This window comes from Equus przewalskii, chromosome 9 (assembly GCF_037783145.1).
Source record: "Equus przewalskii isolate Varuska chromosome 9, EquPr2, whole genome shotgun sequence".
Lineage (NCBI taxonomy): Eukaryota > Metazoa > Chordata > Mammalia > Perissodactyla > Equidae > Equus > Equus przewalskii.
Window position 1 is genome coordinate 62,862,553 of NC_091839.1, and position 27,806 is coordinate 62,890,358.

The 27,806-nt window shown below is 40.6% G+C and overlaps 1 protein-coding gene across 7 annotated transcripts in view; it reads right to left on the reverse strand.

The window, feature by feature from the left end:
• Positions 1 to 27,367, reverse strand: part of HS3ST5 (heparan sulfate-glucosamine 3-sulfotransferase 5) — a 262,876-nt gene extending 235,509 nt beyond the window's left edge. For 2 of the 7 annotated variants that reach the window (XM_070556856.1, XM_070556852.1), the window contains exon 1: positions 25,050 to 25,906. The gene's annotated coding sequence lies outside the window, so the exon portion shown is untranslated. Of the gene's footprint in view, positions 1 to 25,049; positions 25,907 to 25,988; positions 26,966 to 27,052 lie in introns of those variants that run through there. The other 5 variants (XM_070556853.1, XM_070556855.1, XM_070556854.1 and 2 more) reach the window with 5 other exon arrangements.
• Positions 27,368 to 27,806: the final 439 nt, after the last annotated feature.

Genomic DNA, 27,806 nt, shown 5'->3' on the forward strand with positions numbered 1-27,806 from the left:
TTTAAAGATTGGCACCTGAGCTAACAACTGTTGCCAATCTTCTTTTTTTTCCTTCTCCCCAAAGCCTGCCAGTACGTAGCTGTATATTCTAGTTGTGAGTGCCTCTGGTTGTGCTATGTGGGATACCGCCTCAGCATGGCCTGACGAACGGTGGTAGGTCCGCGCCCAGGATCTGAACTGGCGAAACCCTGGGCTGCCGAAGCGGAGTGAGTGAACTCAACCACTCAGCCACAAGGCCGGCCCCAATCTGCTACTTTTATATTCACCTTTCCAATGAGATAGAGTTCTTCATAGAGCATTCTTGTCCTTTCCTTCCTGTAGGTGGATTTGGGCCAAATTAATACTTATATTTAGACTAATACTAAATGCCCCAGAAATAGCTGGATTTCTTGTTAATTTGTTTGCAAATTAACATTATTGAACAGAACTTCTGGCAAAAATTAAAGAATAATGGAGAAGAGTCAAACTTTTAAAAGAAAACTAACGTAAACTATTTCAAAGTTAAAAACAGGTGTTATCTGAAGTTTTAAGAAACGTGCTGAAACAACTGTATAACCAAATGGAAAAAAAATGGACCTCAATAGGTACCTCACACCATGCACAAAGTATAATTAGGATTTAGATCTAAATTAAAAATGTAAAATATTTATATTTATAAATCTAAAAGCTAAAATTATGAAATTTCTACAATAAAACACAGGAGACAATCCTTGATGTAGACAAAGATTTGGACTAGACACAATAAATATAAAATTTTAAAAATAATATTGATAAATTGGAATTCATCAGAATTAGCACTTCTGGGCTTCAAAAGACATCACTAAGAAAATAAAAAGGCAGGCCACACACTGGAAGAAAATATTTCCAATATACGTAATGACAAATGGCCTGTATCCAGAAGCAAAAAAAAAAGAAAAAAAATTAAGCTAAATAAGAAAAAAATCAACCCACTTAAAAATGTCCGAAAGAATTCACTTCATCAAAGAAGATACACTCACAGCCAATAAACACATGAAAAAATGCTCAACACTAGCCATCAGGGAAATGAAATTTAAAACCACAGTGAGAGACCACTTTACAGTCATTAGCCAAGTAAACGTGAAAAAAAGAAAGACCAAAAGCTGGCAATACTGACTCTTGAGGAGGATGTGATGGAAGAAATGAAACTCTCATGTGTTTCTGATGGGAATGCAACTGTGCTGAAAACAGTTTGGCAGTCTTACAAAGTCACTGACACATACTGACTACACACTGACCATGGGCTCCAGCAATTCCAGTCCTTGGTATTTATTTACCCATGATAACTAAAAACATGTCCACAAAAAGACTTGTACAAGAACGTCTGTAACATCTTTATTCATAACAACCCTAAACTGGAAACAACGCAAATGTTCAGCAACAGACAAATAGATAAACAATTGTGGTACATCCATACAATGGACTACTACAAAGCAATAAGAAGAAACGAACTAATGATACACACAACAACCTGGATGAACTTTTTTAAATTATGTAGAACAAATACAGATTGTAGGATTTCATTTATATGAAGTTCTAGAACATGCAACACTAATCGATAGTGATAAAAATCAGATCAATCTTTACTAGGGAGAAGGGGACAGGGATACCTGCAAAGGTACATGGGGGAATTTTCTAGGGAGATGAGAAAAATGTTCAATATCTTCATTGTGGGATTGGTTCAATGGGCATACAGATTTGTCAAAACTCACAAATGTACACTTAAAACACATGCATTTTATTGTATGTAAACTATGTATCAATCAAGCAATTTAAAAGAGATGCTTGGCTATGGGGATTAGAAATAAGGGACTTCCTTAGACTAGTGGTTCATAAGCTTCAGCTTGCATCAGAATCACCTGGAAGGCTTCTTACACTAGATTGCTGGATCCCCTCTCAAGTTTCTGATTCAGTATGTCAGAGGTGATGCCCAGGAACCTGCATTTCTAATAAGTTCTCAGGTGATGCTGATGTTGCTGGTCCACAGAGCACAGTTTGAGAACCACCGCCTTAGAGGTAGACAGAAATGATTCCTAAGGGGAGACATTAGCTACATCCATTTCAGCAGGATAGCTTTGCTGCAGTTAGAGACTGAGCCATTTTACAAGTTTAAGTCCATACATATGCCTCTCAATTTAATGGGAATGAAATTTAGTATTTTGAGTAATTTCCAGGAAAAATTAAGCAAGCTTTTTATTTGCTTTCATGGATCCAAGAAATCCCCGGAAATTCATAGAGAGAGGGCAAATCCTCTGAAATTCAATACAATTTTTTTGTGTACATGCTTTTTTTCCCCCCATCCTAGAGAGAGGACCAAGTTTTCATCAAATTTTCAAGTGAAAATGATCCAAAAAAAATTAAGCAGCACTAAAGGAACTCTAGGCATATCCTTTCCATTTTTAATTTTCATATAATGTGTTTTCTTCAAAGATAAACAGTAGGCGAACATGAAAGCTTACAACCCATCTTTTTTCTTTATGCTGAGCACTCAGAAGTTTTAGATTTAAGCTTGGCATAGATATTATGTAGGTCACTAACTGTGAAGAGGATGAATTAAGGGTTCACCATTGAAAGAGTCAGGAGTAGAGAAAGAGCTTCTGAGAGTTGCAAGACATTCTAGAAGTACAATTTTTTTAAGTAAGATTAAAATTAAGACATTCTTAATTTTATGTTATTATACCTCCACATTTCCTCACTATTTCTGGCTCCAATGTAATTAAAACAAATATTAATGTAAAATTCATGACTATACTGTGTGACATAGGCAACATGTGAACAACAGAGCATTTGTGGATATAAGAGCATTTTTATCTGTGCATATAAATTTCATGTGTGGAATATGCAAACATTATGCATGGTTAGAGTTATTTCATACCTATTTTAGCATTATATATGACCACTTTAATGGAATTGCCACACAGAATACTAGAATATGGCACATCTCTCCATTCATTGTCCACTACAACCAGGTTTATTCCTTACAAATGTAAAAGAGATATATTTTCAGTCATCTGCTTTATCTGGTCTGTATCCTAGACACATATTTAGGGGGTCATTTTAGTTTCTCAACAAACTATCAGAAACCTTGTTGCATTCAATTATTTTCACAGAGTAGAAAAAAACTGCAAATAATCATAGAGCTTAACCATCAACAGATTTAGTAAACACATTTAGCATTCATATTTCACAACAAACATGTCAAAAGGCTTCCGCAAATATGTGGTTCTCTGACCGATGTTTTGTGACTTAGAGGTGCATAGAAAACAATTTGACTGTAAAATATCATGACCACTACTAACTCTTTCATGCTGTTTTGTGAAAAGGTCTGGCTTATTTTTCTGCATGCTTTTCAACAGGTTACAGACTTATAAATGTTCACAGTCTAGATAACATATGGACCCTGAGCTTTTGAGGAGACGAAAAACAAATTTTCTCTTATCTGAACTTTGTTTTCTCCCTAATTTTTTAATCTTTGCATAAAATCACCTTGCAGAATGATATTCTTTTCTCCCTCTTCTTGTCAGAGCTGTTGCTAACAGCTTTTAATTTGGGAAGTCTATCTCTGAGCTGTCTTCGCCTCACTGGTTTCAGCTCAATTGTTTCTCCAGCCAGCAGAGCATTTCATTTCTCCTGAAGGTCACCGCAGGCTGCCAAGGCTTTGAAAACATACCATCTTTTCATTCACGCTGCAGTCTAACCCTGCAGTGCCATTAAGAGAGATGGAAGCAGGAAGATGACTTTTTCTATCAACAATTATTGAAGTTATTGTAATATAAAGTGAATTAGGCCATCAGTGAACAAGGATCTTCCATAATTCCACCTTTTTTCAAGGCAATAGAAATTATTACTTTGCATTTAGTAGTTTTCCTGTGTACAGATAATTATTTGTATAAATTTGTATTATACCGTAATGTCAGCTGGTTTTGGACGTAAGTCTCCCAACCATATCGCTACCAGTTGCAACAAACCAACGATGCAGGAAGCAGCCCCGATCTAAGGACACTCATAAAACGAACACCACACTGGCCATCTGTTGGAGGAGGGATGGCATTAAATGTAATATGGGCTGGAACACATCCAGTATTGTTTATTCTGTCACATATCAGACGAGCACTGAAATCAAATTGATGATTTTTTAATTCCGAGGGGACAAGAAATGGACAGCAGAGGAGAGAGAGGATTCCAGAGAGATCCAAAAGTATTCAAAGGACAACTTGATTCAAAAGGCAAAAATAAATAAATAAATAAATAAATAAAAAATTAATAAAAGCAGATGATCTCGGAAGAGCAATCCATGTTACACACACCAAATATTCACAGTATTGGGCTAACAGGAATTCGCCGGAAATATTACTTACGTGTTCTGTAGTTAATGCTGCTAGAAAAAATAAAGCTCTCCTAGATGAACAAGCTCATTGAAACATCAGCACAAATTATTTCTAAGATTTTAAAAGAAATTTTTTCTCTATATTAGAAAAGATAAAAATGTCTTAGATGACCTTATATGCTAATGTTTTAGATTAGCTTACATGAAAGAAACGATACTGTGAATCATTGAGTTGCTGGGTTTTTTGTTAAGTTCTAGGGCAATGAAATTGTTGCACAGCAGTTACACAGTCAGTTTGAGAAATGAGATCTTCCTTGTAAGAGCAAGTTATTCCAGTGGGTTTTAATGGGAAACTCACTGAAGTTTGATTCGAAGATCTGATTTAACATCTTAGATTTTCCAATTATTAGTGAGGCGACTTTGTGCAAGTAATTTAATTTCCCTGATTCTTGGTTTCTTTAAAATGTAAAAATGTCACATGGGGAATTTATGTCCAATATCTCTGTAAAAGCTAAGGCATCATAAGAATGTAAATAATTTTATTTTCATCTTGGTAAAATATCTAGGTCAATCTTGAAGGAAATGCCCTCAGGATCTGTTACGTTCTCATGTAGAAGTGCCCTCTTCCTCCACAAAGAGTCTCTTCTTCCCGCATTATCACCAGGGCAATCTTTAATGCACATGGAGTACACGGAACCATGTAGTTCTGGTTATTAAGCTTCCTTAAGAACGAAAACGCTAACTGAAAAGCAAAGGAATTCTGTAATAGTCTTAAAATCACAAAAAGAGAAATATTTTTTCTTCAGGGTTTTAGGCAATACCTACGGGTATGATATTTGCATAGTATGTTATGGTGGTTTTGATTATTCCAGGTTTAATGGGAGAGACATTTCAGGCATCCATCTGTTCATTTAAAAGATATTCATTGAGTGCCCATAGTGGTAGACTGGGCATCTATCTTGCTGGGAACAAAAGTGACATAGTATTGCCCTTGTAGAGCTTGTTTTAATTGGTGAGTGACACAAATAATTTGGTTTATTTAGGTAAATCAAAATATGCACAAATTGTCCTGTGGTCTATGAAGGAACCACAGAGTAATGATGGTGGCTGTGGGTGGGCTGGCAGGTGGGGAAAAGTCATGGGGAGAAGTGGCTTACTTCAGATAGAGTGGTTAGTGATCTGACTTCCATGTCATCAAAACATATTAAAACATACACACCAGTGAGACATTTTCAGAAAACGGGATGTCCTCATTGACATCCCTGTTAATGAAAATGCTCAAATTATAATACTTTATTAGATAAAGTGAGATTTTCTCCACTTGAAAGTCTGAACTATCAGCTCTTACACATATAACTGGCGAGAGTTAAGCCCACTGCCGTGTGAGCAGATGCCACCCAACCTCCCCTCCCCTGACCTGCCAAGGCTCATTAATCTCCACCGTTTAACACCTCACTGTTCATGGCTCCTCATCCTGGGGAATGAACTGCATTCTGTCCACTTCATGGTCAGCCTATAAGGTGACCAATTAGGAGAAACTACAAGGTCTACACTAGCCAAAAGAATAGTACATATCTTTTTCAAAAATTCTTGGCAATGCCTTAACTCAACTTCAATCTCTTCTTCATTGATTTCAAAATCCATGTGAATTATTATCATAATTTATCTACCTACTCATCATTGGATCTTCAAATTTTATTTTTCCTCCCTCTCTCATCTGTTCTCAAGGATGTAATCTCAAACTCTTCAAGCAGATTAAAAAAACAACAACAAACTCTGACAGTAAAAAACTGTCCTAGGCAAAATTGTAACAGTCAAATATGTCACCGATTCTGTCCACTGAAGGTCTACACATCATTTCCTGTTTCTATATCCTAATCCATTCTCGTGAATTGCTTTTGCTCCAGCTCAGCATAACTAACCGAATCCTACCCCATATCTCCTGCTTGTAGGTTACACCCTAAGCTTAGAGCATCCAGCATCTTGGTTACAAATAAAAGCTCTGGCATCAGCAGACCTGGGTTCAAATACCCACTTAACCTCTTATTACCTGTAGGACCTTGGGCAAATAAATGAACCACCTGGGGAAACAGAAGCACTTACCTCATCAAGATGTTACGAGGAATTAACTAATGTGTAAATCACTCACCACCCAGCTTGGACCCAGCAAATGCTCAATACCTATTAGTATTATAACTCCATAGTCTTTTTCCAAGAATGACTAAAACATCACTTTTATTAGCTCCTATCAGCCCGAGGAGAAACAAGATATAGGTGTTTCCTATCATCTTGGCAGTCTTTTGTTTTGTTTTACTTGTTTGCAAAAAAAAAAACACCCTTAAATCAGTGACCACCCACAGTGTATATTTTAAATATGCGTATAATTTTATGTTTATGTAGCTTCTATTAAATGTGATACATGTACACTTGTATGTCTCTGAGGATATTATATATTCTAAGCTCATAAAGTGAGAACTCAATCTGTTTAATTGTGTTAAACTTAATACATTTCTTTTGGATTATTCAATTTGCATGCACCATTATGCAACACTTTTGATTTAGATAACTCCTCTCCTTTGGGTTCAAAGATGTTACTGCTGGGAGTGATTCCATAGACAAATATAGCTCAAGAGAATGATCTGTGCCTTCAACTTTTTTTGTAAATTTGACTTATATATAGTATAGCCTCTGGTTACCAGCTGTCACTTCTATTTTCAAAGTCTATCAGTGGTTATGACCATGTTGATGTTTCGTGAAGGCCACTTCAGAAGCCTTAGTTAAAAAACAATGTCATCTCACTTTTTATTCTATTTTTTTCTCTTTTTTAGTAACCTGAATATAAATACTATGAGGGAAAGCTCAACGTTATTTTTCCAGAGAGTATCTTGCTTTTATACTTAAAAATTATGTTAGAAATCATTTCATATTTTTCTTTTAAGTTCTATCTCACTCTTTCTTTTGGCTGAATGGTATTCCATTTGTATGAATACATCTTAATTTATTTCATAAATTCTTATTGATGGACATTTAGGTTTTTCTCAGTCTTTTGCTACTACAAACAATTTTGCAGCAAACGTACTTCGACTCCTTTGTACACATGTGTAAGTACGTCTGTAAGTACCTGATTCTTATTTTCTCTTAATGGCTCCACCATAATCCCAATCAGATTTAGACTCTTCCGATCTCCCTCACCCTTCTTCATCATAACAGATGGCATCAAGTTCAACCAGTTCTTTATTGCATCCAGTCTTTCACTACAGAGGAAGAGATGGTAGTGGTAATAATAATAATAAAGATAACCAATAGAACTTGTTCTTGAGTACACATAAGACATTCCCTAGAAAATCTTATAAAAATTGGTGGTGATGGGGAGGTACTTTACGTAGGTTCTTGGACCTTATGTGCATTATCTTTAATTCTCACAATTAGACAACTTTTATTATGCCCATTTTTCAGATGAGGGGACTGAGGCTCAGGTCAAATTAGGAATTTGACCAAAGTCACAAAATAAATACCAAGGCCAGGCTCTAAGCTCTAAACTCACACTCTGCCCTCAAATCTATAATGTCTCTTTACTGTATGGTATCAGTCTTTATATGCTGACTTATGACATCTTCTGAATCCTTCTGAATCTACTCAGTGTCCACTACTGTCTCACTACGAGGTCTTCTTGCTTTCCGTTGTCTCCCTCAAATTTCTCCTGCTCACCACTCTCCGAGAACCTCACTCCAATACTAACTCGGCTACGTCATAAGATTACTCTTTCAATCTCTCTTGTTCACCGCCATATTCTCAGCACCTAGAATAGAGCCTAGGAAGTCCTCAATAAACATTTGTTGAAGGAATGAATAGATGAACGTTTTTAATTAATTTTGGCTCCATCAATGTACTAAGTGAAACTCTGGGCAAGTTACCCAACTGCTCTGAGCCTCTATTTTTTTCTCTCCCTCATGTGGAACCCACCACTCCACCCAGGAGCATTGTGGAGCTTCAAAATGTAAAGTATCTAGCATAGGAACAGAGACATTGAAAACTTTGGATTTATTGCTCTCTTTGTATCAAAAACTATTTGCTGTTTGATAAATCTACCTATACCTGGAATTTCCTGTTCTCTTTCCCTTTAAAATTTTTCTTCATCAGAGCCACTAAATGCTTTTCCCAGAGTCCTCAATTAACCCAGCATCTGACTATTTATCTGATTGTTTGACATTTTTCTGTTTCCCATGGTAATGGAAGGCGGGGGAAAAATAAGGCTAGCCTGGTACTTGTTAGTCACTTAATAATTTAATAACTTGGTGACTTGATAGAACTGTCTTTCAGCTTAATTATTAAACTCAGATTTAGAACAAATGGAAAAGCCACTTTTCTCATACAGTCACTATTGAATTTACTTTTCTCTCTGTCATTTAGATTAATGTAATTCAACTTTTTTCATTTCTACATTGCTTAACAGTATACAGGCTTTTCTCTGATAGCATGTTCAATTCTTGTTGGTAGTATTAACTACAAGTAATAGAATTGTTAGCTGTTTCAAAATTTCTAATCCTAAAGTCAGAAGAGGAAAGCTCTCTCTGTCTGCAAATGTTATTTCCTGTGCAACTGAAAAATAAATGTGGTTTTAAAGCAGCAACATAATGTGTCTTTGGGAATGTGTATATATTTTCAATTTGTTTTATCCTAACCCTCAAAATGAATAAATCCATGGTAGACAACTGGCTTCTCAGCGACTTAACCTTCATTTTAAGACCATACTAAAAATACTGTCTGCCCAACCTTCCCTAATCAAGTTTGAGAGAGACAGATGGGCCTGTTTTTTCCTTGCACTGTGTTTATAGTTACAATCTACATTTGCTCACATAACACATAAAAAAAATCAGCTGCAGAACTGACATCAGAGAAAGTGATTCCAAATTCTAAATATATATTCTAAATACAAAAAGACAACAGGGCCACGTATAAATTCCCCGTTGATAATGACTAAAATGTATTTTTCCAAAAGTAATAAATGTGAAGAAACCTATTTGTGAAAGGACAAGAATCCTGGAGGTCATTTCTGCAGAGGCTGCTAAGGCAGCCCTTGAGAAAGCTCCTTGCAGCTTATTCTCTTCTTCTTGCCATCTCTGCTTCCCAATTCCTCTGAAGGTTTCTTCGACTTACCCACTCAAAAGACTACATATGCTGCAGTTTTGAGATACGGCAAGCATTCACCTAATGTGATAGTCAGTCAAACTTTCCAAATATTTGCTGCTCCTCCCTAGGGGAGAACTGTATTTCCTTGTCTCATTCATGTCAGACTTGGTCATAGGGACTGATTTGGTTAATAAAATGAATACAAGTAACTTGTGTCACTTCGGGGGTGGGGGGAGGGAGAAGCTTTTAGAGACAGCATGTCCTCCACAGTCATCTGGTTTCCCTCTGCTACAAGATGGGCGATGTTCCCAATAGATGCTGCTCTGACAGCCCAGGTCCCAAGAGGGCACACTTCTTGGAGCAGAGTCCTCCAACTTGCAATGGACATGTGGTGGGAGGGAGAAATGAACCTTTGAGGTGTGAAACTATTGATTGGGTCATTTGTTACTTCAGCAAAGCCTAGCCTATTCCTGACTAACATATGTGATAATAAGTTGTACACCAGAATGAAGGGGAGCTCCAACCTAGAAGGCTTGAGGAAAAAAATCCCATAAAGCAGGATTGTTATTGGGATCAGAGAAAGATAACATATGTAAACTACCTGGCACAGACTTAATGACACATAAATTATTAAGGGGTTAAGGACTCATGTTTGGATGACCATCAAGTGTGCAGAAGGGGATACAGGACAAATTGTTAATCTGTTAGCAAGTACCAATATAGTACAGTAATACTTAAATTTTATCCTTAGAAATCAAAGCATTTCTCATTGTAACCTACAGTGGGCAATGTGACTGGTGGCAGGGGTCACGAATTTATGGAATCACAAAGATAGGAGTTCAATTCCTATCTCTACCTTGTCCTAATTGTTCAACTTTGAACCATTTAACTTAAGCTACAATTCCTCATCCATAAAAGTGGAACATGGAACCTACCTCACTGGGTTATTGTGACGATAACAGAGAATGCATGTTAAGGGTCCAATATAGTATGTGGCATACAACGACAACTCAATCAATGCAAATATTATTATTTCTGTATATTTAGTTTACATTTTCCCTCTCAATGGAATGGAAAGTTAAAGTTTACAAAGTTATCCAGGGTATAAAGCTATGGTGGCCTTGGGTGGGTTAAGGAGTGCTGGTTTCAGGCTTTGGATCTTAATTTGGGACAGAGGATATTTTCAAAGGTTCTCAAAAAGAAAAAGACAGTTTTAACTTTAGGGCCAAAGAGATCTAGAAGGTTATTTTGGAGGGATGCTGAGTCAGGAGGTGAAGGTTAAAAAGCCCTCTGAGAAGATGCCAGCCGGAGTACTGGGGTCACTGACTTGGTGTCCTTTTTCAGCTCCTGAGAGTGTGAGATTCAAGGGGGAAAGAAAAGGAAGGAGTTTGTATGAGATAAACACCACCTAACAGAAGAGTTACTGGGTATTGCTATAGTCACGTAAACTGTAACTGCTTGAAAATGCTTATCCATTCTGATTCTCTTTTAGACAAGAGGGTTTCCAGGTCTCCTCGACACCCAATATAACACCTGCGTGAGAAAAATGGGAAAGTTTCTAAGAATCTGGATCATGTGAAGAATGTTACACCTGTGTCCCCTTGAGTATCTTTTCTGAAAACTCTCATTTCTAACTTGGCCCTGGAGGGGCAAGTAGTTTCTGACATGGGCAGGATTCTGGTTTCAGATCATCACTTTCATTCATCATTATTCACGGCTTTTGACATTCAATCATGGACAAAAGAACAAAATCCTCGGACCCAAAATATTTTGATGCAACATTAGTTTGATGGTTCTGACTCCAAGTTTGAGAAAAATGGACACTCTTACCCCCAAATTATTTAATCCTTACATAGGCTGGGATTCATTCTCCTGAGTTTCTTCCAGGTACTTGCCCATCGAAATAAATTCTCTTTAAAAAAAAGGCAATATACAATGATGTTCTGAAAGAGGACTTTCAGCCAACATGTTCAAGTGCATTCAGATGGACCAGAATGCATTTGCAGACATGAGCAAACCCTATTACAGCCTCCTTTCACTTAAACCAGTCCATGGGATCTCATGCTTCCTAGTGATTCCAATTGCTGATAATGTGTCTAATCCAACTTAAGGGACATTACAGCATAGGACAACTTTAGTCATATGGCTAGTTGATGAAGTACTGTCAAACCAGGAAATGATAGTTATACATGCAAAAGATGTCTACACGGGCTTCCAGGCCAATAATCTGGAGAAAGGAACATTTAAATAAAGACTCGAAAAACACTGGATTGCCTTACCATAGGAAATGAACTTTGAATCCATCAGCCTAATCTCCCACTTTCTGTGTGAACGGATTGCTGGGTTTAGCATCTGCAGATGATTTGTGCATCCTTTGTAGTCAGAGATTTGACTAGGGCAAAGCCTCAAGGGGTTTCAACAAGTCAACTTGATGGAGTTAGTTATTTAGGCACAGTTGATCATGGGTTAAAATAAGAACCTATTCAAACCACAAAGTAGCCTAGGCTTTACGGCAAAGGCTAACCCAGGTTAAAAATGTATAACAGGGGCTGCCCGGTGGCGCAGTGGTTAAGTTCACACATTCCGCTTCGGTGGCCCGGGGTTCACTGGTTTGGATCCTGGGTGCAGACCTACGCACCACTTGTCAAGCTATGCTGTGGCAGGCATCCCACATATAAAGTAGAGAAAGATGGGCACAGATGTTAGCTCAGGACCAGTCTTCCTCAGCAAAAAGAGGAAGATTAGCAGCAGATGTTAGCTCAGGGCTAATCTTCCTCAAAATAAACAAACAACCAAAAAATGTATAACAGGCTAATTTGGATAAAAATTAGGTAACTGGTTCAAAAATATGGTGGGATAGAAACATAATGAAAGTGTTATTTCTTTGTTACGGTGGGTTGTGTCTGGGGGATGGTTTCATTAAGAGTTGGCAGAGAAGAAAGATAGACTTTGGATATAGCTGTTGTGCATGTGAACATGTGCAGAGGTGGAGAGAGGCGACTCAAGAAGTTTCACTGCATCGAGGATTCAAACTCCTCGTTTACTATTTTTGGCTGTCAAAGTAGTGTTTCTTTCACTTAATGTTAAGGCACATTTCAAGACAAAATGAAAAAAACAAAAGAAAACAAAAAGAAAAAAAACAAGCCCACTAAGCTCTATGCAGGTTTATGTGACCCTGCAAGCTTTGCTCTAATAATTTTCCATTTAGAGCTTCTAGACTGAGTTCCAGGTTTACCTCCTCCTGGAAGTACCTCCTCACTCCTTTCCCTCACAGCCTCTTCTCTGGTTCCTCTACTCTTCTTTAATATCGCATGTAACTATGATTTCATGCCACAAGGATTCACTGAGCACTCACTGTATGTCAGGCAACATTTTACCAAACTTAGGGTACATTGGTGAACAAAACTTGTTCTCAGTGGAGTTTACATTCTAGTTGGTGGGAGGGAAGAAATGACAATGAATTAATCCAAACTTAATTGTAATGTAATTATTTACTTTCTCATCTGACTCCTTAAAACCAGAGAACTGTGTTTTGTTCATCCCTATAGCACAGAGTAGGTCCCCAATAAGTATTTGCCTAATGACTGAATATAGGATTCCGAGTGACGATAATATTAAAAGTCAAAAATGTTCTTAAAAGAGAATATTTGAGTCTTTATTCCTCAGTACTAATTTAAGAACAAGCACAGTAATTAGAGTACTTGCATAGTAGAGTTTCCAATTTTATAGATCTAATTTTGGAAAGTTTTATAGTGGAAACATTGAGTTGTCAAACATACCCAATTTCAGTGATCACAATACTTCTTTTTAGTCAATGTCCTTGAATCCTATAAGCTGTTTGCAGTGAAGAATCTTCTATTCTTGGCTGGTTTCTAAAGCACAAAATAAAAATAAGCCTCCATTCTTAATAGGATTTAAATACCAATATATTCTAAGGCTCGGTAGGGCTTTAAATTTAGGTGTTAGTGAAAGTCTGCAGTTTAATATGCAAAATAATTCTTTAACGTTCTTAACTGAATGTTCACTTAGGTATTTATATTTAGTATCCATACAAATGCTGTTTCTCAGAATTCACTTTTTGTGAAATCTCTTTGAAATACAGATATGCTCCTGAAATGTTTTCCTCTAAATACCCTTGTTAGAATGATCAGTGTTTGAGAAGAAGGAGGGTACAGTGCCCAGTCTGGGGTTGTGGACACAGTCCACTGTCACTGTACTTGTGGATAATGGTAAGTATCCAACTAGCGGGCTGGCCATATCCTCTGTGGAATCTCCATCATTTACCGGGCTGTAGGCTGTGTTGGGCAGCCCTCTTGCTCCTTAGCTTATGTTCACTAGAGGGTGAGTGGGAGAGAAGGAAGAAAGAAAACAAAAGGAGTTTAGCAAGACTGCTGAACAGTTCGATGATGTTAATTTTTTGGAGGATTAATTTTGGATTTCTTTACTCATATTCATCTTGCCTCTTATTGCCATGGATACATAAGTTGATTTTCATGAATATAGCATTTATAATGGCAAGTTATAAGATGGCAGTATATTATATTGAGTCTATTTTTACAACCCGAAAAATAAATGCCATTCAGATAACTTAAAGCAGCATTGTGAAAACACACTAGGCTATCTCAGTAAAAACAGCTTCCAGAGATACATCATCGTATTTTTTGATTCAGATTTTAGACCTCCAGTAAATATTTCAGAATTGGGTTCCATGAGTGTGAGAAAATATATTAAGTTCTAGGACTGGTTGTACTGATAATGCCATAATAAGTTGATCTGTTTACATATCTCGAGTGATATATTTAAGCAATGAAGGTAGCAAATGCCATCTAAGTTAAGGATTGCTAGTTTTAGTGCTCTTCTCTGTCCTTCTGAAAGTCAGCATCAGCTATCTATGCACTGTGGAGTGATGACGTCAGGAACGCGCTATCGCTTAAAATATCGACTACCTCTCGCGATGTTTGGAATTCCACCATTATATGTTCCTGCTTTGTAAGAATTGCCAGATGGGAGCAAGACAGGGCAGTGGAAATGGAATAATAGGGATAGGAGCAGATAGGGCAAGCCTGTATTATATGAAAGAATGGATGGAAATTGCAATCAACTTTAAAATTGAGAGTATATATAAAATCCTAAATTTGACTGCATATGCTTTTCAAATACTCTATAAACCAGAGTCTTCTATAGGGTTAAGTACAAAAGAAAAAAAGAAGGAAAAAGGGGGGTGGAGAACGAAAAGCAATAGTGTCTTAATAACTTCAGAAATTATTAATTTACATGGGTTAATTGTGTTTCTATCTCTAGCATCCAAACACCTCCACTACCCCCCACCCCCGCCCTCAACAGACACACAGACTCAGACACAAAAACGCTGACACACAACTCCAGACTGGGAGCCCATGGCTGGCATTGGACTACTTCTTATTCCTTATACAATCTGCCTGTTTTCAAAAAAAAACACAAACCACTTTCCTAGTTACTGTTTTGCTTTCTTTTTGTAACCATAGACACTCCCACGTAGCACAAGCTCAATTCCAGCCAAACTGTGTGTGTATTTTTAAAGAAAGAAACAGGGCTTCTAGTTCTGTGTTAGCAAAGTCACCTCTTTTGCTGCCAGTACTAATGCTAAACATATAATAATACTTTATTGTCATGAGCAGGAATCTGCTTTGCTAATTAAATGCAGCTGTCAGTAATTACTACTTGTCAGTGTAATCTATTTTAGGGAGCTCTGCTTTAAATGATAAAAGATGGGTCTGATATTGAGAGGGTGGGATAGGCAAGGTGACTGCTTACTTCCTCAGATCAGAAACTTACTCTTTTTTTATGATGAATGAGTAACTTTATTGTGAAGATATCTTAACTGGGTTATTCTGCGTTAGCACATGAGTGATAAAGTTTGAAATTAAATAATTCTTTTAATATCTGAAATCTAAATGTCCCCTCCTTTATAATACCCAAAAGTACTATGACTTCCACAGAGTTAAAAATGCATCGTGACGGCAATCTATAAGAAAAGCATCAATGGTGAAGTCACTGTGGACTTCACCATCAAATATTGAGTTCAGTACAAATGCCCTTCTAATTCTCACAAACTGGATTAGACCGAGAAGAATCATTTTGAAAGGTGTCGGGGGCGCAGGAGGAGTAACTGTTTCTTGTCTGCATTTTTCACATATCCAACCAGGTTTTCTCTGGGAAAATGCTTAAACTTCAGTTTAGGCCTTTGAAATTTGCAAATGAAAAAATTCACGGTCTTTGTGTGTAATAGTAACTCATCTTAAATTTATCTTAACTGATTCTGAAATGAGCCTAAAACTCTTTGAAGCCCTAGATCTGCCTGAGTTAAAGCAATGTCAGGACAAGGGTAACGGCAGCCTGATTTGCTCCATGGGGTAGGCACTGGGGCTGCCACAGATGCTGGCATTGTGTCCAGGGTCGAAGGGAGTAGACCTTTTGCCCTCACCTCCCCTTACTTCCCCTGACATTTAAAATGAATGTGGTGGCAGTGGGAAAGGGAAGCCGGAGTCTCCAGGAGCGAAGTGATGGGGTAGTGGAAGGATCAATGGAGGAAAAAAAAGAAGCATAGCAGGGAGTCTGAGGGAGGCCTGGCGCACAAGTGGCTTTACCCCACACAGGCCGAAAGACTTATCACACCCCTCACAGCATCCTGACTGCCTCATCCTTCTTCTCCCACCATCTGTTTTATATCCAACACTCCAATAGTCCTCGTGTTACTGGATAATTAATTATCTTGTTATAGGTCCCAACAAATTTGGCAGCTACTCTTCTGAATACAGCACATTATTTAAACAGAATTAATAATTTGGTTGTTCGTCCCAGGAGGAAAAAAAAAAAAGCCTTCCAGATGGAAAATATGAAAAAAAGTAGAACTACCTAAAGGTATTTTTGAAATATAGTAGGTAATACACACTACTTGTATTCTTTTTGCTCGTGTTCCTCCTTTGGCTAAAGGATGCAAGGTCCAGGGGAAATGGTATAAATTCTCCCTTTTTTCCATGGCATAAATTCTTACCTTCTTTATAGAGAAAATGTGGGTTATTCCAGATATTTGTAAAAAACTAAAATGTTAAAAATTCCAAGGGATCAGCATCTCCCTGAAGAAAGAAAACAGTGAATAGCCAGTGAGCTCCTTAAAAAGGAGGGTTATTCAAAGGGAAAACTAAGACAAACATGGATAGTGGTGGGACCTCTGAAAGTTTCTGACTTCTACGGATTCCCACAACCACAATTTCACTGCATCCTTCAATGGCCCACATACGCCACACTCATTCTTTTGAATCAGCCAATGATATTCCTGCAATATAGTAGGTGCTCAATGAGTAGCTGCCAAATATATAAGTAATGATTTTGAGTTATCATCAAGGCGTTGATTCTTGGTGCCCACTCCAGATGGCTGAAGCCAGTGAATGATGCTTGGTGGCAAGTGTTGAGACAGGACAGCCAGAGGTATGCTTCCTGCCTCTGGTCTGGTGATGATCAGGGTCGGGAGAGCATGGACCTTGTCTCCTCACGTGAGCATCCACAGGTTCCACAGGGCAGCACGCTCACCAAGATCTCCAGTTCCCTTCTCTGCACTACGCCCCCTCCTAAGTGCCAACTTGGGAAGCTGAGATCCACTTGGCTGTCCTCTAGAAGAACAAAAAAGTCCTCCTGAAGCCTACTTTAGGGATCAAGGAATCCTGGCACAAAGACTGTAACATGCGCAGTTACCAGAATGCCTACCCCAGCCCCATGTTGGGTAAGGGATGAAGGGGCAAGCCCAGGCTTCTAGGGCTGGTCTCCCCAGACAGTAGATCACTGGGTGCAGGAAGGCAGCACTGCGTTAACCGCAATTAGGAATTTTCTAATATTTTTCTCTCTCAGCATAATTATTCATATACCCCCTTTCACTTTCAAAAGTATCTCAGCTTGGATGGCAAATTCTATGATCACCTGTTTATAACACATATAAGTCTTTCATTCAGCTTTCTGACATTTTAACTTCAGAAATATTTTGGAAGGCAAAATTGTCATGTCTGGGTAACAAACTAGAGGAGGAGAAGGAGAAATACAAGATGATCCCAAGGTACCTATGTTCCTACTATGATCCTGGTAACTATCCTTGTTGGTTTCTGACTTTTCTTGGGTGCCTGGACAATGATATTGCCAACACAGAAGAGCAAAACAACAAAGCATTTGAGAAGAGGTAACATTAAGAAAGCAAGGGTAGGGGCCACCCCATGGCTGAGTGGTTACGTTCGCGTGCTCCACTTTGGCAGCCCTGGGTTCCTGGTTTGGGTCCTGGGCACAGACCTACAGACCACACATAAAGCCATGCTGTGGCAGCATCCCACATAGAAGTACTAGAATGACTTGCAACTAGGATACACAACTATGTATTGGGGCTTTGGGGAGAAAAAAAAAAAAAAGAAGATTGGCAAGAGATGTTAGCTCAGGGCCAATCTTAAAAAAAAAAAAAAGGAAAGGAAAAAAAAGCAATGGTGTATAAAAACTCTGAAGCCCTTGATCTTTTTGTTGGTAAGTCCAGAGTAGGGAGTTCCTCATTTAAAGGATACCAGCATTTCTGGAATTCAGAAACTCCAAAACTAAATGCTATTATAGTAACCCTTGACTGTCCAGTCATCCATTTCAGAATGGACAGGGTATAAGAAGATATACACCTGATTAAGAAAAAATAATTCTATCTGTAGGAAATCAGGCAATAATAATTATAGCTAATATTTATTAAGATTTTGTATATGCCCAGCACTTCTATCAGGACAATAAGCAATGATGTTCTTCCCTTTAAAGAGTCATATATTAGGGCTAAGTAGGTCCTGCACATCTAGTCTAGATTTGGGAACGGAGGAATATAACTATACCGAAATAAAAATAAAATGGAAATAAGCACTCCCACTAGTTACCAATCCACGTACTGGCCATCATTCTCTGTGCACTCCCGTATCTGTCCAGTTTTCTGCCTCCGCCCTCTCTTCATGTCCCCCTAGCCTGGATATCTCAGCTCTCTGCTTTTTAGATTCTGAGATGCCCAGAGGAAGAAACTCTGTGTCTGCCCCATTATACCATGAGCCAAGTACCATGGAAATAAAGATGACAAGAACACAATCCCGGCCCTTGAGAGGCACACAGTCAAGCGGACAATGGAACGGTCGTTGGGCCTTTTCTGGCTATTCTCAGGAGGCAGGAACCCTTCAGATCCGCAGGAATACTGGAGCTCCCTGGTGGTGGGCCTTTCCACTTCTCCACACTGGGTCCCTGGGAAGAAGAGCCCCTTTCCAGTGCTCTTTGATCCTATGCTATTTCATATCACTCAGAAAAAGTAAGACAATTGGGATAGTCAGGTCACAGGTAGCTGGCTCACCAGATGAGGAAGTCCCACTAGGAATGGGATTTCCAATAGCATGGAGAAGTGTCCGCATCCTACCACTGCATCCAGAGCATGGATGCAACTATTTAGCAGGAGCTTGGCAGTGATTTAAATCTATTTAGAAACAGATCCAATAGTTTACTAAAAATTAATATGGTTCTCATTCCTTGCTTTAGTGGCCATTACATGTACACAGGAAAATAGTGTGATACGACAAAGCCAAGAAATTAACCTTTATTGAAGAAAATAAATCCCTCTTTTTTCACAGGCAGAGGGAGATACAGAGGCATGGATTTCAAAGCCCAGAAATCCAGGGGTGGTGCTCAGGGCCAAACTGCTACCGAGAAGTCCGTTGGTGTGGGTGGTAAGCGTGGGCTCTGATGGAGATAGCACGGGCTTGGGTCATTGTTCCACCCCTCTAACTATGGGACTTCTCTAGGCCTCAGTTTCCTCATCTGTGAAATGGAAATACTAAGGACATATGTCCCATTGAATGCTTTGTGGGAATGAAATGTGTTAAGATCTGTCAAATGCTTGGTGCACAGTAAATTTAATTAAATCTTAGCTATTATCATTTATTTTTTTACAAAGATAAAGACATAAACAGGTATATACATTGTGAAAAAACAACAGGGAAGAACATGAGTTTCTAAGCTTTATTCTAAGTGTAAAATGGGGATACCTGGGGAGCTACCAGAATTAAATGACTAAAAAAAAAAAATCTAAGAATAAAATTAAACTTAACCTTTAAATCAAGTTATTCAAGTTTAATGGCCAGAGTCAGGAAATAGCTTTTAACTTTAAACCATGAACTCTAGATGGTATAAAAAATATAAAGAGAGGGGCCGGCTTGTTGGCGCAGCAGTTAACTGCGCACGTTCTGCTTCAGTGGCCCAGGGTTCGCCGGTTCGGATCCCGGGTGCGGACATGGCACCACTTGGCAAGCCATGCTGTGGTAGGCATCCCACATATAAAGTAGAGGAAGATGGGCACGGATGTGAGCTCAGGGCCAGTCTTCCTCAGCAAAAAGAGGAGGATTGGCAGCAGATATTAGCTCAGGGTTAATCTTCCTCAAAAAAAAAATTTAAATAAAAAAATATATATAAAGAGAAAGAAATTTCTGTTTATCCTAATAATTTGAACTCATATTGGATATAAAGATAAATATTTCACTGCTTTTAGCAAAACCTTTTGTTCTTCCCCATTAACTAGATCTGTATAAGAGGATACATCTTCCAAAGAATTGTATGAATATTTATAGCTGGGCCTTGCAAGAAAAAACTGTGAAGTAGCTGGCCCAAAAGCCCCCTCTCACTTTCTGTGCTTGACAGAAGCCTTTTAAATCCAGTAACATTTTAATCAAGTTGAAGTCTTGAAACACATACTTCTTCTCTTCATATCCTTCCCTCAACAGTAAGAGAATTCGCAGAATCTGTGCTTCATAATGGAGAACAACCAATTCAAATGTATACACACACACACACACACACACACACACACCCACATATAGACACAGCATATACAAACATAATAGATATAGAGAGAATAATGTACCCATCCTTTTTACCCATTTGTGATGTCATGGTGATGTTAAAGATGACGATGATAACAGCTGTATCAATTACTACTTCCTGAACCTTTACTATAATGACACTCTATGCTAAGCATTTTACATATATTATCTTATGGAAATCTAGAACTGGTATTTCCATAGCCATATAACAGATAAGATTACCAAGAATTAGACAGGTTAAGCAATTTGCCCAAGACCCTACAGCTAAAAAGCCATGAATCAGGAATTCTAATTCAGCCAGCTCTCCCTGACTCCAGTCCTTATACTATAATAAATACCTTGTTTATGTTGAGGCATGTGCAGAATTATTGTGATCTTTTTCATTGACTTTAGTTAGCTATGACAAACAGCAAGACGGTGACATTTTAATATGTTCCTAAATAGTTCCCCAAACTATACTCAGATTGTAAGACTGTCAGTGTTTACGACAGGACGGTTCTCCTACCTCATTAGTAGTGTAAAGATTGGTACTTAATGTTAATTATGTCTTATATGCCTTTTTAAAATAAAAGGTACAATTTCAGGCAGTTTTCCTTTTGTCGACTTCTAAATTTCAACATTTTAATCAGTTTATTATTTCAGCCTCCTTACACTGTCCTCTTCCTTCTAGCTCAGATAAAGATGATTATTGCACAGCATTTCATAGATAGTAAGGTCCTGAGATCCTCATGAAAAAAAAGTCTATTCAATATTAAATCACAATCTTAAAACCAGGCAATTATAAAGACATTTAAAGTTTCTTTACCTTTAAACTAGCAATTTCTAGAATACCCCACATCAGTTCATGTAGTAAACATTAATTGGATGCCTACTGTATACCACGTGGGTCAGAGCAGAATAAGTTTCTTTTCACACCTTCACATAAAACTCTGATTCCTTTGGCAAGTACCATGCCGTAACACATAACATTGACCTCTGTGCAAGAAGTTCACATTATAAGGATATTATGGGAAGCATAAAACATTCAGCATCAGATCCTCTGAGCTATTAAAACTACTTAAATATGGTATCAGTTCTTAAGTTACTTAATTTAAAAGTAGCTGAACCTAAGAAAATTACTGAGTCCATTAAAAACTACATTAAGTTATAGCACGGCCCTAGCATCGCTCTAGTTCAGGTTATGTCAGTGCTTCATGACAATCGCCTTCCTTAAGAATTCCATCGAAGATGAAAACTGTCATAAATCTCAGTTTCTAGAATGTATTTGCCTCACAACTTCACCCGCTCCCCACTTGGCCTCCTATTTAAGTAAACAAAAAAAAAAAATCTGTTCAAGAGCAGTGGCATAGCACAGTGGACCGTGTGGGCTCAAATGTCAGCTCTGCTATTTAGTAGGTGTAGAGCTTGAGCCGTTTAATTAGGCTCAGCGAGCCTCATTTTCTTCATCTCCTAAACAGGATAATAATAATCCCCATTTTACCTACTGATTTCCCCTCTGTGAAATGGGGGAGGGCAGGGTGGCTACCAGAATTAAGTGAGCTAATATTAGTAGAGGTCTTTGACAGTGGCAGTCACACACTCAAGGTTATGATAAGTGTTTCTTAAATAAATAGTTCAAAAAAGTTCAGTATGCTACCAATTTCTAATATCAAACTATTTGAGCATTCATAAGCACCATTCTCAAGACGATGCTGACTTCACAAACCACATATGGCACAAAGGGGACTCTCTTCCTATTCTTCAAAGGTATTAGACAAAACACAGATATATACATAAGTAGATATATAAATATAAAGATACACTCCATATGTATACATGTATGTATCTGTACACAGAAGCATATGTGTATACATACAAAACTTACCCACCTCCCATGCACAATCTAGGTAAAGTGGTCTGAAGTCAAACCAGCTCCTCAACCCTTTCTTAATACTGACATAGCTTTCTTTCATAAAACTTTTCAAGAATATGGAAAATAATCCATTGTACCAAATGTTAATTGAGACATGATAACGGAACTTGCATATAAGATTTAGAGAGGTTCATTTATCCTGGCCATACATTCTGTGGATCTCCAGATATAATCTCTTGCTTCTACTTTTAATAAGTGTTAGCTGCTCTGAAATGTTTTTGACTTAGATCAGTGATTTTTCAATGTAGTTATTAATACCTTGCTTTAATTGCATTTCTGTAAAGGTTAGGATAACATCATGACTCTCAGACACAAATATTGATTCTAGAGTGAGCAAAACTTGTCAACAATTAAATTGGATTGCAGGAAAAATCTTACTTTTGCTGGTTTTAAAGAATTCATATTAAATTCACAGAAAAATTAAAGTGTAGGATTTTTCTAAATAGTAACAATTTAGGTCATAAGGAAAGTTTAACTAGCTATTTTGTTTTGAGATCCCCCTCTGACCAAAAAAGGAAAGAATCCGAATGCAAAACTCTGTGGTTTGAATAATTATTCCCTTGACTTCTTCTCTCCTTTCAAACTATTCACCTTTTCTTAAAACAAAACAAACTATAATTCCATTACCAAACAGTAACTCCTCACTTAATTGCAATAATCTCAGAATATGAAAATATTTGAATAAAGTATTAAAAAGAAATTTAAAAATCACGCATATAAAGACAAATAAAATATACAAGCATTTACATAATTTCAATGGCACAGACCTAGTGTTACTTACTGCTCACGCTCTATTCTCAGAGTTTTTAAGCATCATTTTTAGCAAGCGTTCCCTCCTCTGCCAGCTTCCTTTACTAGGAAGTTACCTTGAGAGTTATTTCATTCATGAATGAACGTCCCTAAAATAAAAGACCATCCTGCCAGACATGTCAAGAGAGTCAAAGAAAATTCTTCTCAACTAAAATTTCCATCAGCTATTTCCCTTTTTCTAAAAAATCCTAGATAACCACTTTTGTTAACCTGCTCTTTTACATATAATTGCATTTTTAAGAGATGTTACTATTTCTGAGATTATAAAAATAAAGAGATGAGAAAAGGAGCAAAATATTTGTTGTGTTCTATGAACTTGAGTTCGCTTTTTCAATGTAACAGGAACATTTGCATTTACTCATAAATGAATACTAATGACATATGCAGATCTGGCACTGCTCCACAGAAATCAATACACAGAAAGCTAGAGCAGTGCACAGATAGTTACATTTCTCCAAAGTATTCAGACAAAGAGCAAGAAGATTAAAGTCAACATCAATTCTCTAAAGTTGAGTCATATCTAAATGACATGGTGGGTTAAGAAGAATGGTAGAATTTATGGTGAAAGCAAAGTTCGCTAGTTAACATCTTGTATCATTTTTGAGTCAACAACTCTTTGTTGACTACTTACTTTGGGCAAGAAGCTGCTTCCCTAAGGAAGCCACTGTTCTGCAGTTCTTTTTACACAGCGTAGGAGTAAGCAGCCTGCTTCTACTGAAAATCCTTCCTTGTTATTTAAAATAACACCCAGCTCAGCTTTGCTCATTGTGTGTGCTCTTGTGCTCAATAAATACTTTTGAATGAGTGAAAATTCAGCGAGTAAGAAGGTTATTCATTCAAAAACATCTGTGTATGCCTGCAAAATGGTAAGGACAATGATGCACGCATAAGCAACCCACTGTGGGCAGCACCTTGTCACAAAGATGTAAAAGGGAGCAACTTCCAATACTAAAACTTAGGTATGAGGTCTGGCTTAACCTAGAAACCATGATCCTAGTACTTCTGTGAAACTCCATTGGATACTATCTTCAGAATTTCCCATACAATCTGCTTTAGGCATCGATTGAAATATTACTTTATATTATTAATGATGTTTCTATACATTTTATTAATTGAGAAAAGAATATTTTAAAACAGCCCAGAGGAACATGCAAGGGGCCAGAACAGTATGACTGTTGAGACTCTCCGGACTGGAGGCAGTTAAATTTAAACAACAGTTTCCTCCCCATCACTATGTTTCTTGTAGTATCTTCTGCGTCTCCATCAGTCCACTGGTGAAGGACTTCATCTTCCTAAAGTAAAGAACCCTACTTGGCTGCTCATTCAGTCACTGCAAGCAAATACAGGGAGGAAAGTAAGTAGTATTGTTTTCATTTCTCCTTTTAAGAGTTTCACCAGCAGGAACTAGTAAGGTAACTTAAAAAAAAATCTGCTACAACATAATTGATAGCAATAAAAAACATTTTTAAAAATAGTTTTGATATCCAAATTGTAATCCCTTTTATTATCTTCTCTTCAACTTTGTCTTGGAATAGAAGCTGAATATATTTGAAATAAATTGTAACGTGGAAACATTTGTCTAAAGCCCTGAAATATGTCAAAACTACTGAGCAGAAGCTTTCAGAAGCGCCAGCTTTCTATGACTTCTCGCAAATCAGTTTAGAAAGGCACCCGGTTACAGAAAGGACGCCCACCCAATCTTGCTCCCACCCCAACCCGACCCCGCACGCTATTTATCAGACGACGTTTACATAAATCAGAGAAGAGTTACAGTGCAATTAAATGTATCCACGAAGTAATATGATATAAAGCACTTTGCAAATATTAAACTTGCCCTTAAGGGAGCAATGTTTTCCATGAAGAAGCTGGTATGGGGTTGGGGGTGGGGGTGGGGGGTGGGGGGCTAGGGAGAGAAGGAGGCAGGGAGGGAGGGAGAGAGAGACAGACCCACCGGGTGAGGACTGGGGACACCACGGATCTGAGCAGCAGCTCCCTTGGGTGGGTGCCCTGAAGCACTCAAGAAGCGAAGCCGGAGAGCCGAGCCCACCAAGGTGAAGTGACTCCGGAGTTGTGGCGGAGGTTTGCTCGCCGTGCACCTGGAACCGCCAGGTAGAGGCATCTACCCGAAGCTGCGCGCTCCTTCTCCGCTTCCCTAAACCAAGGCGGTCGCCTCAGTTCCCGAAGCACGAGTCTCTGCGCTCCAGTCAGTGGCCACAGCGACCTCGAGCATCTCTTAGTAATAACAATGTGACCACCCCCTCGAGTGCATCCACCTCCTGTGTGTGTGTGTTGGGGGGCGGGTGCGAAGGTGCGTGAACTGGGGCTGCGAGGGGGCGGGGACTGGCGCTGCGATGGGTGGGGGCCGGCTGGGCGGAGATCGCACCCGGCTCGCAAGTTAACTAAGCCTCTGCCTGCCCTCTCTCGGGATTCGCAGCCCCCCACTCCCCCACAGCCGTCTCACGCTCCAAGGGACAGCCCCACAGCACCCCGGGAAGTGGCCGAGCGCGAGCCCCCAAACTCTGCCAAGCGCAGTTAACACGGGTGTCCTCTCTCCCTCAAAGAGAGCCCAGAGCGCTGAGCCCAGCTCTGGGCGAGAGACAGACAGCCCGACAACTGACTGACACCGATGACTCTCAATTTACCCCGGTAATCGCCCCGCCGTTTCCCATCTCGCACTAGTTTAACCCCGAGCCCCCGTGAACGTCTCGAAAGTCCTCCCCAGGCAGTGCCCAGTAGAACCGCGCCCCACAAAGTGCTTTTGGCTGGCATCACACGGATGCCCCTCCTCGGCGATGTCCCGCCTGTCCTTTCCCCCCAAATCAACGAGGTTCCAGCCCGCCGTACCCGGCAGCCCCTCCCCGGCGCGAGGCGGGCAGCCCGCCCTGCTCACCATCGTCCCCGGCGGCGGCGGCGCGGGCGGGGGCCCAGGGCGCGGGGGTCGGCGGAGGGTCGCGCCGGGCCACCGGGCGGCTCCTGCAGTCCCGGCGGCAGTTGGTCCAGTAGTTTCGGATGCCGGGGTTTCGGCTCGGCGGAGAGAGTGTCGGCGTGAATGGGAGCGAGCGAGCGGGGCTGTGCGTGCGCGCGTGAGAGTAAGAGGCGGGCGGCGGCGGCGGCGGCGAGGTCCCAGGCGGGGAGCTGGGAGGAGGAGGAGGCGGGCGAGAAGTAGTGGAGTTTAGGGCGCGTTTCCCTCACTTCCCGGGGAGGCCCGAGCCAGGTGCGGCAGGGCGCGCTCCCGCGGCGCGGGCACGACACGGGCGGCCGCGGGAGCCCGAGTCCGCGCAGTGCCGGGGCCCGCAGCCGCTCTGCAGGAGGAGGTGCGCATCCTCCCCGCCCCACGCGGGCGCCGGCGCGGCCCCGGACTCAGCCCCGAGGGGCGAGCCTCCGGCGTTTTCGGTGACCGCTCCTTGGGCAGCCGGCTACCTCCCGATTTGCCCAAAAGAGCAACAGTCAGTGCGGCTGGGATCTTCCCTTCCTCGGTCTCGGAGCCGCCGGTGCCAAGCTGTAGGGGCGCCCCGCTCCCCGCGGCTGGCGCTGTCACGGCCGCCGCCCGGCCCCGGCGCGCCCGAGCCGGCAGCTGCCTCTCGGAGCCGTGCCCAGCTGTGTGCGCGTGTGTGTGTCTAAGTGAATCTCTTCCCCTCCATCACTCGGGCGCGCGGGAGGGACCGGGTTCCCGGCGACCAGCTGCAGAGTGCCTGCCAGTCCACACCCTCCTGGCTCTCTCCCCACCCACCCCGCCCCTACTCCTCCACGCCCTCTCCCTCCTCCCGCTGCTCCTCCTCCCACTGCCGCTCCCGAGCTCCCAAAGGCAGAGGAGAAACCGCAGCGAAAAGGGCGGAGAAGGGTGGGGAAGGAAGCGCAGGTGTCTTCGGTCGGGAGATGGGCGCGCACACGGGAGTGGCGTGCCGCGGGGGGAGGGCAGGGCCTTAGGCGGAGAAGGGGGAGGAGAAGATTTACCCGGAGGCCGAGGTCCTGCGGTTGAGCCGCCGCGCATCCCACCCAGGCGCGGGAGCCGCGGGCCAGCAATGCTGTGGGGAGGCCGAGGAGGCGCGCAGGGCTCCCTGGCCGACTGAGGTCCAGCTTGGGGAACCTGCGGAAGTGACCAGAGTGGCAGAACTCGGGGACATAGAAGTCGAAGGGACCCAATCTCCGAGGAGTTGAGATCGGTCTCGCTGGGGGTGAGAGGGGCCTGAACCCGGAGCTTGGGGCACACAGATGTCCAGGGAGCTCATGTGTGGCTCCAGTATGCCAGGCGGGAGAGCTGGAGGCTCTGAGGGGTCGGGCGGTGGCGGCGGCGATTCTGACTGCTGTGTGCATCCGGAGTCACAGGGGGCGATCACCGCCTAGCTGGGAAGCGGAGATCAGGGCTCAGCCTTCTTGCTGATTCCAAATCCCAAACCCGAGAGCCACATTCGCCTCTCCAATTCAGTCTATGTCCCTCCTACCCCTTGCTCCCAGAGAAACAGCGGGCCAGGGCACTCCAGGTGCTATTTACTTGCTCTTTGCGTGACTGAAAGGATGCCACTAATCTGAGACTGATTTGTTGCTGCTTCTCTCCCAACTCCAGTCCCTCCCGCAACATCTATCCCCACCCAACCAAAATTTCCCGGAATATAGTATCTTTCTCATTGATAAAGTTTTTCCTTCTGGAGTTTCCTAAAAAAAAAAATCATAAATAAACCTTTTCCTGTTTTTTTTTTTTTTTTTTTTT